General features: G+C 35.1%; 2 long non-coding RNA genes across 2 annotated transcripts; one reads left to right on the top strand and one right to left on the bottom strand.

Annotated features, from left to right (window-relative positions):
- Positions 1-7,825: 7,825 nt before the first annotated feature.
- LOC141359557 (uncharacterized) lies at positions 7,826-11,745 on the bottom strand. The gene is made up of 6 exons (XR_012366049.1): positions 10,468-11,745; positions 10,135-10,241; positions 9,690-9,757; positions 9,208-9,430; positions 8,859-9,096; positions 7,826-8,278 (listed from the first exon to the last, which is right to left on the bottom strand). It is a non-coding gene; the product is annotated as an uncharacterized lncRNA (long non-coding RNA).
- Positions 11,746-13,815: 2,070 nt separating this feature from the next.
- On the top strand, positions 13,816-16,220 carry LOC141359558 (uncharacterized). Its single transcript, XR_012366050.1, has 3 exons — positions 13,816-13,975; positions 14,279-14,374; positions 15,528-16,220. It is a non-coding gene; the product is annotated as an uncharacterized lncRNA (long non-coding RNA).
- The last annotated feature ends 723 nt before the right edge of the window (positions 16,221-16,943 follow it).

The raw sequence follows: 16,943 nt of genomic DNA, 5'->3' as shown, positions 1-16,943 counted from the left end.
AAAAATGTTTCTTCTATGATTACGAGCAAAGAACCACTTTTGGTGCTATATAGCACCGTTTGTTTTTAGAGTGTACCTTAAAGGACTAAAATCATCTTTCGGAAAATTTTATTGGGAGTGTAAATAATTGTTTTAATTTAAAGCCGAGTCCTGTTCGTTTGCATGGAGAGGGTGGGGTTTATGACTACTGCAGCCAGCCACCAGGTGGCGAGCAAAGAGCAAGCGGCTTCAGTTTTAAAGATGTATGAGGCACACCCGAATTGATGTCATTCAACTGGGAAGTAGATGACTGTAGTCCAAACTGGCTGTTCTCTGTAGTCCTTGAAAAGTGAATTCTGTTAAAGAAAATATATTGCTTGGCATTAAACTTTGAGCTTTATCATTTTGCAGGTGTTATTTATGCTCTAACAGCAACATTACACACTAACTAAAGTTTGAAAAATGAGATCAGGAAAAGCAGGACCTTTAATAACAATGATTAACTGTTAATCAAATCATTACAAATCTATGTTTAAAGTAAGAATATTATGTTTATTTCAAATGTGATTAAATGCAACATTTTCTGGGTTAATTTAAAATGTTTGCTTAAATAATATCATGTTGAAGAACGTTTTTAATGTTGGTCTTTATGATGGTCCATTTCTACATTTGTCTGTCTGATTTGTTGGTGCTTTTGTCTTGTTTCTTCATCATTATTATTTCTTACATTTCAGAATTTATTATATTAGTGACTATAAAAACACATATAGAAGTATGGAAATTATCTAATGACAATAAAAATCTAATTAAAATGGTAATATGAGCTTCTTCAAATGTCACCTTTCACTGTGTGTGATAACAATAAAAAGATTTATGTAATAATATAAACTATAAAGATTGATCTCACCGGTTTACATGTTTGTCTTTGATGTGAAGTGATTTCCTCTTCACCCGTCTGAACTGTTTCAATAACACAGACACATTACAAACCAAAACTCTCATCTTGATCTGTTAACAAAAGGTATTGTTTAGTATCGATAGATTATTAACATTTACCCTGTTGATGTGTGTTTGTGTGTTTCCTGTAGATCCAGAAGATCAGAACTGAAGAGACAATCATCAGACATCCAACAACAACCCAACAGATCACAACTTTATGAATGAAGGTGAGACCTATAATGAATTATACAAGATATTAATGTAACTGAGTCTGAAAAAAGTTATTGTATCTGAATCTGTTAGACTAATCTGACATCAGCTCAGTAAATAAGCACTAATAATCACACCTGTTTTATCAGAACATGTTTGACAGAGATGAGTGATGTTGAGATGTTGAGTTTGGTTTGTGATGGTATTGTTGAGTACACATCTGTACGTGTTGTTATCTTGATATTCAACCTCCAGAGGTAGAGAGAGTCTGATGTTGAGATCAGACACACTGATGCTGGACAATAAACTGTTTCCTTTATACCAGGACAGACTCACATCTCTCACATTCAACACTGAACACAATAATGAACAATTTGATGATGATGATGATGATGATGATGATGAAAAACATTGTGATGAGTTACTGGTGATGACAGGAATGGGCAGATGAGCTGAAAACATGAGAGAATAAACAGAAATAAGAATCAATGCAAATATTATCAATACAAGTCAAAAGGTCTGATCTATTTACAGTGTTTGAAATCTTCAGTCATACAGATTCATAAATAAAATGGACTTTAAAGATCGTATCAATGGTTAGAAACAAATTAAAGTGTAAAAGAAAATAGTTGCATAAAAGTATTAATATTCAATCCCAAACCCTAATAAATTATTTTACATTGCTAAGATAAATATGACAGTAAATATGTAAACAGTAAATCTTTACTCACCATAGACAGTAACATTGACTCTGTATGAGGTCTTCTGTTTGCCAGTGATGGTTATTTGATAAAGTCCAGTGTGTTGAGTTGTGATGTTTGTGATGGTGAGATCTCCAGTCTGATTATTCACCTGCAGTCTGTCTCTGAATCTCCCATCAAGAACATCAGCATTTATTGAGATCTTATTAGCCTCTTTATAGATTGTAGCTAAAAGAGCCTCTTGAGGTCCAAATCTCCACTGTATCAGATCATCTGTCTGTATTTTAGTATCAGTGTGTAGAGTAAGAGAATCTCCCTCCATCACTGACACTGACTTCACTTCATCACCAAACACACCTGAACACACAAACATATTCACACACATTAAAAATCTTCATTCAGTTTAAATTGCTCTAGCAGTAGTTAAAAAATACAAGTGAGATTTGGATGGCTATCTTCAGCTTGTGAGTTTGTCATTATTTAGATAAATATAACTTTTGATGAGAAATGGATTTGACAAATTCTATCACTTATATGAAATCATGGATATAAAATCAGATTGTAGGAAATCAGACACAGAACAGAAGTATAAAAGCAAGTTCAGATCTGCTGAGTAACAGGTGCTCTTAAATATGATATTAAATATGTTTATAACTCACCTGTCAGACAGCAGAAACACAAAGAGAGATAAACAAACATAAGAAACATTTTCTTCATCAGATGTTGTGTTGTGTTGTTGTCTGCAGTGAATGAGATGAAGACGACTCTGTAAGCTCTTATTTAATCTTCATATGCTTCATACTTCCAGTTTCACACCTCTGTGTGTTTTTTATATCTGATGTTTCCACTGAACTTGTGTGACATCAACATATGTTGTATTTATATCAAACCTCACAGACTCATGGCCCTAAACCCATGCTGTACACTGTAAAAAAAAAACCCGTAAAAAAACGGTAAAAAGTCTGGCAGCAAAGTTGCCAAACACTTACCCTCAAATTACAGTGAAAAACCTTAAATTATTTTACGGGAAAATTTTGTTTTTTGAAAACGGATATTTACCGTAAACATTTTCTGTATTTTTACAGTCAAACTGCTGTAGAAAGAATAAAAAATTTCATAAAATAAATCTCCATTGAATGTTAAACGAAAGTATAAATCTGTATATAAACTTTTAAAAATTGCAGAAATACCTTAAAATTACATAATTAAAACAAAGATTTCTGTTTTAATACAGTATTATTTAGTATATATTTAAGGTAATACAATTTATCTACGAGAACTCCTTGTCAAAGTAAAGACTTTTCCATTTAAAACACACAAAAAATTTAGTATAATTACCTTCAGATACGCTAATTTAAAGCCTAATACCAGTATATTGATCGACTTAAACTTTTATTTTATGTCATTATTCAATCTATTTACAGTAAATTCCTGTAAAATATTGGGTTTATCCTGTACAAAAAAACAAGATCTTGTGATATTAAGTTTCATAAACATATTTTTAACAGTTATTTATTTATAAAAACGTTATTTGACAGTAATTATAGACATATCTAAACTAAATTTAAAAGCTTTTACCATTAATGTATGCAGGTTTACATTATATAAACATTATTTGACAGTAATTATAGACACATCTAAACTAAATTTAAAAGCTTTTACCATTAATGTATGCAGGTTTACATTATATAAACATTATTTGACAGTAATAACAAGCAACTCTTCAATATATCTACATGTTTGTACCATTTAAATACTAGGGGGTTTACTTTATATAAAAATTATTTGGCAGTAATAACAAGCAACTCTCCAATATTTCTACATATTTTTTACCTTTAATGTATGGGGGCTTTACCTTATAAAAACATTTTTATTATGGTAATTATAAGCAACTTCCCAATATATCTACATACGTTTACAATTAATTTATGGGGGTTTACCTTATATAACCAATACTTGACATTAATTACAAAAACATCTCCAATAACTTTACATGCTTTTACCATTAATGTATAAAGGTTTACTTTATATAAACACTATATTATAGTGATTTAAGGCAACTATCCAATAAATCTATATTTTTTTACCATCAATGTATGAGGTATACTTTATATAAACATTGCTTTATACTAATAAAACTTTATATCAACATGACATTTACTCAATGCATGGGTTCACTTTATATAAACATAAATGGACAGTAATTACAAGCAATTCTCCCATATATGTAAAAATACACATGTTTATTTTATGTAAACAATATTTGATAGCAATTACAAGCAACTGCCCTATATATATATACACACACACATATATATACACACACACATACTTTTTCCATTACATCTTACTTTATAAGCCAGTGGTTCTCAAACTTTTTCAGCGTGCGGCCCCCCTTTGTGGGTGCATTCCTTCGCGCCCCCCCAAAGAAAATTTATGACAAAAAACTGTTCTAAAACTTCACATTTTAATTAAACAAAACATACACAAAGTAGTGCTACCTTTTTTTTGGTTTAATTTCCCAGAATTCATTAGAATTTAATGTATTTTATAAAATGTCATAAAACTGGGGCCCCCCTGGCACCATCTCGCGGCCCGGACCCCAGTTTGAGAACCACTGTTATAAGCAACTCCGATATATACAGACCTTTCTTATAAGTGCATGGGACTAACCTTATATGAATATAATTTGACAGTAATAACAAGCAACTCCAATATATCTACAGACTTTTCTTAATAGTACATGGGATTTACTTAATATAAACATTATTTGACAGTAATTGCAACCAACTTTCCAGTTTATGTCCACACATTCTGTATTAGTATATTGTGTTTTAAATGTACAAAAAACAAACAGAAGGTCTATGTTAAGTGCATTTGCATCAACAACTTTTTCACTAAAAACATACATACATTTTCTGATATTTTACAGCAATGTCCTATCCATTCACTGCAGATCCCCATTTGAGATGTACATTTCCACTCAAAAGAAAAGTGTTCATTTTAATGTTAAGTGCATTCATTTGGTGCACTTTAAAAGCAAAATAAATAAGCTATGGCTCTATGAAGAATGTTACCCTCTTGTTAATAATTTTGGGCCCTATGCACACTATTCCTACACCCCATGACGATTTGTGCAAATTATGGGTGCGACTTCTGGCGTGTAGTATCAGTAAACCAACGTTTTCCATGATGATTACGTTCATAAGCGGCAAAATAAAGGCGCTCTAAGCGAATTGAAGCGTTTTAGACCATAAAACATTTTTTGTTACATACCGGAAACATCTCCTCACTATCTGCTTGCTGCCTGTCCACTGATCAAACTGTAAAAAAACGCGATCTCTGTAGACAGCCTAGGCTTCACAAACGGCAATATCAACAAGTGGCCAAACCTATCATCACAAAACAAAACAAAGTATTCCAGCCAATAAACGACAAAAAGGTTTTGGGGGTAGGGGTTGGGCGCGTTCATGAAAGCACGGAAGGGAGGGGGAGGAGTTAGCTACGCTCCGTCTGTTTGAAAACAGTTTCAAACTTCAACAATAACTAACGTCTCGCAGATTCGCTTAGAGAGCATTTAAACATGTGGGAACACAGCTTGTTACACCTCAAACACAATAATGTTGTTATCCACATTATTTTCAAACGCGGGAGTAAGAGATGTGACGTATTTCCCTTCTTTGTGTGGGAGCTCAGTTTTAATGGCCAGCCAGCAGAAAACAGTGTGGTGGGAGCACGCATAAAACATGATTAAAACAGTTATGGTAAATATTTACTACACCAGCCATGTATGAGCCAGTGTGAGGATGAAATGAAGAAGTGTCCTGATACATCATATGAAGATATATTCAATCGTTTCATGTTGTTCCTAGGGGTGACGGGTCTTCAATGCATGCAAGTTTTTTTAAACTGGAATTTTAATCGACTTGAGTTTTTATGGCGACACATCAAGCTTCACGCGATCTGACAGCAGCAGTAACTTATCCTTCTCATTCAACACATTGTAAGCTATTTAATCTAAACATAATAAACATACTAAACTACTTTTACATGTATTCAGTATTGTTTTCGTTTTATGGAAATATTATTATGCAGTAGATAAGACATGAGATTATGAAAATATTTGCTTATTTAAAATAATAATTTAAAACAAAAGTAAGTGCAAACATATCATGGACTATTATAAACATTAACAAATAAGCAGTTTATGTCATATATAATATGTACTGTAAACGCATTTTTGTAATAATATATAGTAGCAGAATAAATAAACCAGAATATTTTTTTCAGCATAATTAGTTGTTTTTGAATAATTATTGTATTTATTGTTCATTGTCAGTTTCTACGAAAGGTTTTACTGGATGAATGTATGGATATTAGATACACGTGCGCCAATACACATTCAGTGTTTTTAAGAGATTTACTGCATTTGTATTAGCTATTATGGCAACCCCTAACTGCACAAATTACGCCGGTCTTCCTGGATTTCATAATAAGCATTAAAAAGCCAGTCACAATCGTGTCCCTCGCAATACGACTACCATTAGCTTTAGTGGCTCACTGGAAGTTTTATGAGCTCAAAGATGGCGGTGCCCGCATTTAAGTCAGAAATCAGGTGGATAAACAATTTGATCAAAGACACTGCATAGATATAAATTGTTATGAAAAAGCAAAAAAGTCAACAAATTTATTTAATGTTTTTCCAGCAACCCTAAATCAAAAAGAAATTTGTAAGTCATTTCCCAAACATTTCATTTTACTTTTAATTGACACATTGTAACATGTTTTATAATTCCTGTAAATATAATTAATCTTATTTCCACCTTATTTTGAAAAACAGATTGTGTCACGTGTATCCTCGGGTTACATTCACCAAGTCCGACCATACAGTCTATGAGTTTGATGCAATTTAAATAAATTGCATGTTGTGCTTATAGCCTCTCTTCAGGTAAGACTATCATACTGTAACACTTTGTAAAGTGAAAAACAATTACAGAAAGTCTCTAACCTGCCTGTCAGCTCGCTTAGGTCCTTTTAACTGCATTTACCTTAAAGACTCTAATACGTGTGGACTCCAAATTTAGCAGCTAGCTTGATTGTTTTCTCACAAACGAGTGTCAGTGAAAACTAGGGCTGCAGCTAACGATGATTTTAGTAATCAATGCTTCTATAGATTATTTTAACAATTCATTGATGCGTCATTTAAGAAGTACTTTTGCTTGGCTCAACGTTGGCTTTTTGCTTAGTTAAAGTAATGGTCTACTCATTTTCAATATTAAAATATGTTATTACCTTAACTGGGAGTTGTTGGTGCATCCCTCTGTCGTCTGTGTGCGTGCGCGTGGGCGCTGGGGCGCGCTGCGACGCTTCGATGGCGTTTGGCTTAGCCCCATTCATGTAATGGTACCAATCAGAGATAAAGTTAGAAGTGACCAAACACATCAACGTTTTTCCTATTTAAGACGAGTAGTTATACGAGCAAGTTTGATGGTACAAAAAAAAAACGCAGCACCTCTCTAAGCGGACCCAAAAGAGGAACTACACTGTATGGCGCAATAGCACTTTTGGGAGTGCTTCGACTCCCCTGAAAAGTCCGCTCCCCTTCTCCCTCTCATAATGGGAGAGGGAGGGTGTTACTGCGCCGAGTCCGGGTGCTCCCAGGGGTGCTGTTGCGCCGTGGAGTGTAGTTCCTCTTTTGATTCCGCTTGGAAAGGCGCTACGTTTTATTGAATGAATGGGGCCAAGCTCAACGCCATCGAAGCGTCGCAGCGCGCCCCAGCGCCCACGCGCACGCACACAGACGACAGAGGGATGCACCAACAACTCTTAGTTAAGGTAATAACATATTATTGATATATGTTGAAATATGAAAATATGAAATAATATTGAAAATGAGTAGACTATTCCTTTAAAATATGTGATTTATGTGGGTCTTTTCCAGGAGTATGACGTGTTGATTAAGTATTAATTAGACATGTTTTTGATATTTGTTTTAGTTAAATTAAGTACAATCCGAGTAATGCTGAAACGTTTTAAATTAAATTGGGGCGCTGGTGTGTGTCTCGCATTGAACATTACGTCGCGGCAGTTGTGTGTGGCCTTGCTATGACGACCAGCTGCATTTAAGGGGTACTATCTCTGAGTATGATCTGCAATGGAAAATGGAGCACGGACAGAGCTGGTACGGGTAATGGTTGTTTAAGTACCGTTCATGCTTAACATCTAGAAAATGCACATAGGCTTAAAACATGGTCAACTCCTTCAGTCAAACACAATAGAAGCTAAGTTCTTTCCAGTAACAAACAAGTTAATATATAATCAGTATTAATATAAAGATGTGAATGTGCATGCTAAAAAAAGTTCATTTGGCAGATTGATATTCACCCACGTCCTTTCAGAACTCCAACGATGGCTATGATCCTCTGTAGTGGCTTTCACCAGGCCTTGTCCTGAAAAATAAATAAGATGTATCATGCTTGCAAAAATTCCTACACATCAGCCGTGGCCACATTGTATTGTTTTCAATTTACACACAATGGCAACTTTGCCTCCCTCATCGCCAGAGCAGAGCCATTATGTTGCCTCTCAACAATAATTTCAGTTTGGAGCTCGAATGAAAATTGAGCATGAACAAACTTTGCCTCTATTAATGCTTCTAATGCAGGAACATTAAAAGGCAGAGTTCACAATGTTTGAAAGCCAATGTTGATATTTGAAATCACCTAAACAAACATGCCCCTACCCCAATAGACTCTGGACCTTCTGTTGATAGACCCGCCCCACACATACACAACCCGGCAAGGATGTCGGTTAGTAGACACGCTCCTTACTGCTGATTGGCTATAAGTGTGTTTTGGTAGTCGGCTCGTCTCCTTTTCCAAAGCGTTTTTCAAACATTGTGGACTCCGCCTTTAAGGGGTTAAAATGTCTTAAAAGGGTTCAAGCTGCTCTGTAGATGTAATCAACAAAATCTTAAATCCACTTGTAAATAATCTGGATAAACCAGTTGGATTTCCATACAATCCTCACCTTGTGTTCATTAAGACGTGCTTTTCAGCTCTTCTTCGAACTCCTTTGCCGCTTCCCTCTTAGCTTCCAGGGTATCAGCCTATCATGTTCTCAGCCATCTGGGTCACCAGCAAAGTAGAGTTTAACTTCACCCGGGCGATTTAAACTGTAGAGCAGGTTCAGAGGCTGGCTGTGGGAGAGCTGTCTGGTCTGGTTCCGACTTCACCACCTGGTCCTTGGCCTCTTGATCCTTGTCAAACTGAACACAGAATATGAACCATAACATGGGTGAGAAAGAATTGATAAACCCCTTTAGGGTCATATGGACAAATGTACAAACATTAAAATGCTACACATAACGTTAACTTACCTGTCCAAGTGGATTTCTCTTCCAGAAAATGGCCCTAACGTGATTTCTTGTTATTGAACAAAGCATTTGGTTTGTTAGATAATGATAAACCCTAACACCATCAAATAATTTTACCTGCAGCCACATTTATCCTATTATGTCTGAGGGTCTTTCCCTTAACGGTTTCCAGCAATTAAAGAAAGGACTGGTGAAGGTGACATGAATCTCCCCTTTCAGTGCGCCACTTCAGGAGAAGAAAGACAAAAGGACAGAAAGTTGCTCAGATTTGTAGAATGAATGTAAGAAAGTTTATTTGGTTACTGAACATAGGACAAAAGATATTTACAGCAATTTCATTACAAACAAGGGGGGCAGCCCGAAAGGTGTAGGCTAAAGCCATGGATTATTACGCCTACCCTGTGTTACTTTATGAAATACAGTATGAAAATCATACTTAATACTATCCTTGGTTTTCGAATAGTACGTGGGTAAAATTGACTTACTGAAGTTGGTGAATGGGTCTTTCTGTTGGTTGTTCTCCCCCGATAAAAATCTTATTCCAATGCTTGATCTAAACAAGTAAACAAATCAAATATCTTTTCAATGTCATTATAAAGAGGTTATGTAAACATATACTCTAACGAATAAATGACTGTTTTATCACTTTAAGTTACTCATTCCCACGCTTTTTTTACCCCTCATGCGTTTGAGTTTTAAACTAACATTAGCTGACAACATTAATCATATAACGTCATATAAAACACAGCAATGTCAGATGGTAATGTACTACGAACACATTGAAATACGTGCTAATATCGCTACGCTAATAGCGAAGCAGTACAAAAACACACACAGCGATAACTTATTTAAGTTATCCTATGAGGTTTCAGTAACGTTATGCTACCCGTGTCCCTAAACGTTAGAGTGTTAATGAAAATGATCTCTTACCTGATATGCAACGAGCACCACTTGAGTATTTTTACAGACCCCGTACGACCCCTTCTTCTATTCACATTCCAGCTTTTGTTCTTCATTGACACATCAACTAAAATTCGCTGAAAATTTAAGAATTTAACAGGCAGATATAAAATAATCCAGGTCTGACAGAGAAATCAACGCAAAGCAGCAGCTGCTCCGACCGATAGTAACGGACGTATTTTCAAACTTAAAATAGGGGCGCAGAGCCGCGCACGATATCAACGTTTAAACAACAACTGACATTATTTTAATCATATCAACGTTAAAGGTAGATAATGTGCCGGCTGGGTAAATATAATTTACCTTTAGTGAAAGCTGAATATCCTGAAACGTCTCTGGCCACTGCCAGTATGGCGCGATCTTACGTTATGACGTATATCCCCCTCCCAAAGTCAAGCGATGTTATTGGTCGAGATTGCCTCTGCCGTACGATTCGTCCAATGATTGTACAACATTCAATTATTTGAATCTGCGCGCACTTTCTTGATACCTAAAGCACAGAGAGAGAGACTAGAAAAACAATTACGATGATTGTTTACACTTACACGGTTGTGTAATGTTTCAAGCATTTTAATGTCTTCAATTGCTTCACCCCCAGTTTACCAAAGCTCAAGTTTATGCTACAAGAGCCTTGGTTGAACTGTTGAGCCCCAGAATAAATTCCTAGTCTTTCACACATTGTTCACCTATTGTAAATTAAAAAAATATAGCACCCCATTGTAAAGCTTTATTCATAGTGTGGCTGTTTTCCCCATCAACCGGGAAAATTGTGTAGTGGCCTAATGATTTCACTGCAGTGAGGGCCTTGAATTTTGTTGAATACAGATTGACTTTGTGTCTTTAATGTTTTTAAAGTGAACATGTGCCAATATAGTCTATGGTCAATATATACGATAACAGAAAACCACTGTCAGGGCAGCATTTCAAACAGACAAAAAGGACAATTTCACCATTAAAAGCCAAGCCAAAAGAGGACATATCAGGACACAAGATTCAGTCCTTTCACATCAACAAGCAGACAGGCATTAGGAGGTTAGTAGTTTCCAGCATTCTTAAGCCTGGTTGTCTTGCGGAAAAACTGTCCCAAAGCATGATGCTCAGAGACTTGAGGCTGCAGCACCACTTGCCAGACAGCAGCACCTGATACAGTCCATGGGTGGGGTCTGAAAATGTTGCCATTCAATTTTTCTCTGCCACTTATGAAATTGTTACAGAACACTTCAGAATTGTAAACACTAAGTCAGTGCCTGACAGTAAAACACGGTAAATATGATGCATAAACAATCACTGACTATTCTTGATTTCAGAATAATATATTAAACTTAAGCTGTGCAATTATTACCTGTACAATAACTGTATAGGCCTATTTAGCTGTGCAACAATACCTCCTGCAGTATTTCATCTTTCGAGGCAATATTTTTAAATCTGTGTCTGTAGTATAACACACAGTAATTATTATGTTCAATTTTTATTTACAACATATCTGCATGAAAGGTAGCCTACATAGCTCTTTTTATTTTTTATTTTATGCATATATTTTTTATCTACCACTCTTATTTCTGCACTTGTTGAATCTTAAGCTGATGTGGCCAGCAAAGTTTATCTTTGCTTCCGAAATATAATACATTTCTTAATTGTATATTTCTGAATTGGTTGCAGGGGACTTGGAAGTTTTGCAGTTGCCCTGTATTTGATAGGTGTGAGGTGCTAATTTTAATTCCCAGCTGTCTGCATGCCATCTAACTGACATCAGAAGCCAAAGTTGATAAGATACAGACACAAAGTATGTACTGCAAAGTATGTACTGGAAAAAGAGCCTCAGGCCAGCATCTGTAATAGACTTTGGGGCTCATGGGCATGGACTCCGTAAAAGTGGGATGAAGATCACAAGATGGCCATTAATGACTGTGAAGTCAAAGACTTCTAACATGTTAGGATAGTACAAGCTTGTTTTACTCCATTCAGGTCGTCTGGCTCTGTCTGGCTCTGTTCTAAATACCCTCTGTTTACTGGTATTTTCATTCTGTATTTAGGCTATATGTTAGGGGAGTGGGCCTATGTATGATGTGAACTGGCTGCATTGTACTTTTTTTATTGCTGTGGTCGAAAACGGAAGTGTCCACAGCTAGCCACCGCCCGCCATTTCAGCAGCAATGTATAATGGCAATGCAACACGTCAGCCAAGTATGGGCAATGATGGCACTAGATCCATGATGGCAGGTAACATTTGGGCCAATTGTGGGTGGGAAGTATGTGGCCCAGATCAGTTTAATGATTGTAAGCCACATTTGAAAACTGTGATTTACAATAAATAATTATAAGAATTTAAGTATTTTTAGGCTTTCTAAATCTTAATGTAATTTAACCCTTTTTAAATAGTTTTGTAATAAAAGAAGCTAATGTATTTGGACAATTATGTTTGTTTACATTTCAGTTACATAAACATTTTTTCAGATCATGGTCAAGATAATTTTGTTCAAGTGATCCTGAACTTCCAGACGTTTTTCTTTCTGAATTTTAAAGTATTGATAACGTTTCTTGAGCTGTACCATGGATTGTTTCTATTTAAATTTGCTTTTGCGCGATTTTCATTGTAGCAGGGGGTTTATTCCTGCTCAAGATTTCTAACTTCAACGACTGTAAAGCTATCATTGTTTACGATCAAATGTCAGATAGCCTACTGTATATTGTATTTACCAACCCAGTATCACGAAATTGCGTGACTATTTCACGCATGGACCAGCGTGACAATGTCACGCTTTGCCGCGTTTGAGCGTGTGCATGTCACGCTTTCTGTTTGTGTCGCTGTCACGTGTTGGTTGCTCAACTTTTTTGTCCTAATTTCTTACCATTGTCGCTTCGGTTTAGGGTTAGATTTACATAAAATGACACCCTTACCTAAACAAACTCTAACCCCAACGTCAGGTGACAATTGGTTAAAGTTTAGAAAATATAAAAGAATAAGTATTGTATCTTTTTATTTTATTAACCAATACTTAAAGTGACAAATACTTAAAGTGACATATAACACAAGCACCAAATCTAACCCTAAACCGAAGCGAAAATGGTTTGAAAATAGGACAAAAAAGTTGAGCAACCAACACGTGACAGCGACACAAACAGAAAGCGTGACATGCACACGCCCAAACGCGGCAAAGCGTGACATTGTCACGCTGGTCCATGCGTGAAATAGTCACGCAATGTCGTGATATAGGGTTGGTATATTACGCATGTATATCTTGTTCCCCAACGAGAAGTTTGTATGTTGGTGCTTTTGTTAATAAAAAAAGTTAGATACTGTCTGTATAAATAAACGATATATGTTTCACTGTGCTTTTTGCCTGCCGAAGTGTTAAAAACGATCGCGTACATTAAGATGCGTAGTTTATTATGCAGTGCATCAAGAACCTACAAGCGGATGACATCAAAGTACTGCGAGAACGACTCGAAAAATCATGCGCAGGATTCTGATCTCAAATCCCTCTCGCGTTATTTTAACGTCATCCGTTTGTCCGTTCTTGCAACGCAGCAATATGTAGAACACCTTATCAAAAATGATTGAGATGGCCAATCAAATAAAAAAAAGGGTAGTGCCACTGGCCAATCACATAACAGATGACGAGCTTTCCTCTGCTTTCTTGTTGACGCAAGCCGAGCGGCGGCCAATCAAATAAACCAATAGGCGGGGTAACCATTACAGGAGCAACGCTGCCTGCGGCCATCATAACGGACACAGATTTCAAAGCGGGTGAAAGATACTAGTTGCCAACCGCCAATAAAAGTTAAAGAAGAAGAAAGAACAAGATTACTAGTAAGTACCTGAACTTGAGTATTTAAACTTTTTCAATCATTAAAATGTTTTAGTTTAAATGTCTAACAAACGAATAAAGGGATGCAAACGTTTACGTGATCATGTGGTATGTGTTAGGCTATTGCAGTTTGACGGCCATTATTAGCTGTTTTCTATATGTTAGGCATAAGAATTACTGTAATCATATTATTAATGAAGTTAATTAAATTGGTTATCTGGTCTTCCCGTTGTTAGAACATTTATTAAAAAAAAAATATTTGAAAATGTATTTCTGTAACGTTTTAATTTCTTTTTTGGTGAAAGTGTGTCAGGTCTGTGTTCATCAAGACTTGGAAGACTCTGGAGTAGGACAAAAAGGATGATGGGGTGTATATTCCAGTAGACACGTAAAACATCAAGGTAAATTAAACGTTGAGGCTCATGTTGTCATCTTTTTGTTTATATCCACCTGTTTCTTGACGTAAATGCGGGCGCCGCCATCTTTGAGCTTTCTGGTTTATGACTTCCGGTGAGCCACTATAGCTAACGGTAGCCTATTACGAAGGACACAAGTGTGCCGTTTTGTGCAATTAGGGGTTGCTATAATAGCTAACACAAATGCAGTAAATCTCTACAAAACATTTGTTTTAACCCCATCCAGTAAAACCTTTCATAGAAACTACCAGTAAACAATAAATACAATAATTGTTTAAAAACAACTAAAATGCTGATAAAAAAATATGCTGATTTAACGTTAGCTGATTTATTTATTCTGCTACTATATATTATTACAAAAATGTGATTACAGTACATAATAAACATGACATAATCCGCTTAGTTAATGTTTATAATAGTTATAATAGTTATAATGTGTTTGAACTTATTTTTGTTATGTTTTAAATAAAAAAGCAAATACTTTCATAAGCTCATGTCTCCACCTGCGTAAGAAGCGATATTTTCATAAACGAAAACAATACTCAATACATATGGAGTAGTTTAATATGTTTATTAGGGTTTGTTCAAATAACTTACACGGGTTGGTTGAATGATACTGCTGACTGTGTCAGAAAGCATCTTTTGCAGCGATTTTTGTGTGAGCATATCAATGAACACCCCTGACCACTCGGTGAGTTTCACGTCTTTGTAAACGAAAGTTTAATGCATTTTAGGAAGGATTGTTCCAGTGCACCTATAGACCCATTATAGAGGTGGGAGGTGATACAAGAAACACCTGAAAATTCTCGGGGCAGCCACATATCTCGAAATTTCAGTCAAAACCGTTCTATTTCATCATAAACAATCCGAAAACAGGGCTTTAAGTGTAAAATGCCGAACTTGTCATTTAAGTACATGCTCAGATCTCATTTGCTTTTCAGTACCTTAATGAAAAGTACGTCTTTAAGGTCTAAGCTATGTTTCATTTTATTTAGACATTTAACACTTTCGTCCAAAGCAACTTCTAATGGTCTATCTGTCTGTTTTGAAGTATATCTTTATGCTTTTAATTGCTGTATTATATGGCTTTGGCTTAATAACAAATATTCATTTGCATCTATTTTCTTTAATATAACAGTGGGCTGCTGTAATGTTTACGTCTATGGAAAGAGGAGCTGAGAAGCAGTACTTCTTGTTGAGGACAATCTTGAACACTTTCTCATACACATTTATTATTATTATTAGTGTTGGATTGTTTTTGTTTCAATTTTATTAATTGTATTGTTTTAATTTTTCGATCGATTTGAAATTACCTCAGTTAGATTCATGCTAATACTTTAACTGGAACTTGTATCTTTGCGTAAAGCTGACTGTAGAGTTGGTTTCACATACACATGAAGTTGTAGTGTTTCTAATTAACTTAAATAACTTTTAAGTTCAGTTTGGTTCAAACTTGTATTTACCCATGGTAATTCATTTAAATTTTAATTCATGCTAATATGTTAATTTCAATGAAAACTTCTGTATTTGTGTATAGCTGGTCATTTGGGCAAACTATGTTTCACACACCAGTGTAACTGTCACAATGTTTTTTTATTTTATTTTTTATTTTCAGTTTGTTCTAAACTTCTGTTTGTTTACTAAGAATTAAATTGCTTTGTAATTTAAGTTGTTGGTGTTAGATTCATGCCAATAATGTATTTGAACAAACTAGTATTTTTGTTTATTGCTGGCAGTTTATATTAGAATAGTTCTAACACATACAATGTGGATGTCGTAGTGTTATTGACTTGTGTGTTATTGATTAATAAAAATGGCAAATAATTTCAAAGTAATTTTTTGTGTTATTTATTAACATAATTTGGGCAAGATCAGGCTGAGTTATGGCTCAGTTTTGGAAGTTCTGGTTAAATGCTGGTTTTAATATGGTGACTTATGGCTGAGACCTGGTACCAATGTTAGAACCTGATCTGGGCCGGTTATGGGATATTATCTGGCCCTTGTCTGTAATCCAGAACTGGGCCATTGTAGGGCCGTCATTATTTGTTGTATGTGGGCCAAGGAAAAACTTCTTTTACTTTTGCCAAAATTGCTATGTGGGTCCTTAAATTAATGGGATAAGAATGTAGATGTATTGGACAGTTGCTCTTAAATACTATAAAATAATGTTTATATAAAGTAAACCCTATTCAGTAATGATAAAGTAATGTAGATATATTGGATAGTTGCTTTTATTTACTATAAAACAATTTTATATAGATATATTAGATAGTTGTGTGTAATCACTATAAAAGTAAATTTATTCAACGTAAACCTATAGATTAATGGGAAAAGTACGTAAGTGTATTTGATAATTCCTTGTAATTACTATAAAAGTATGTTCATTTAAAGTAAACCCTGTAAATTAATAGGTAAAGTCTGTAAATATAATTGATAGTTGCTTTTAATTACTATAAAGTAATGTATTTATAAAGTTAACTTCATTCATTAATGAGAAGAGTCTGTAGATATATTGGATAGTTGCTTTTAATTACTATAAAAGTATGTTTTTTTC

This window comes from Misgurnus anguillicaudatus, chromosome 23 (assembly GCF_027580225.2).
Source record: "Misgurnus anguillicaudatus chromosome 23, ASM2758022v2, whole genome shotgun sequence".
Taxonomy (NCBI): Eukaryota; Metazoa; Chordata; class Actinopteri; order Cypriniformes; family Cobitidae; genus Misgurnus; species Misgurnus anguillicaudatus.
This window is presented reverse-complemented; position numbering and strand designations above follow the sequence as displayed.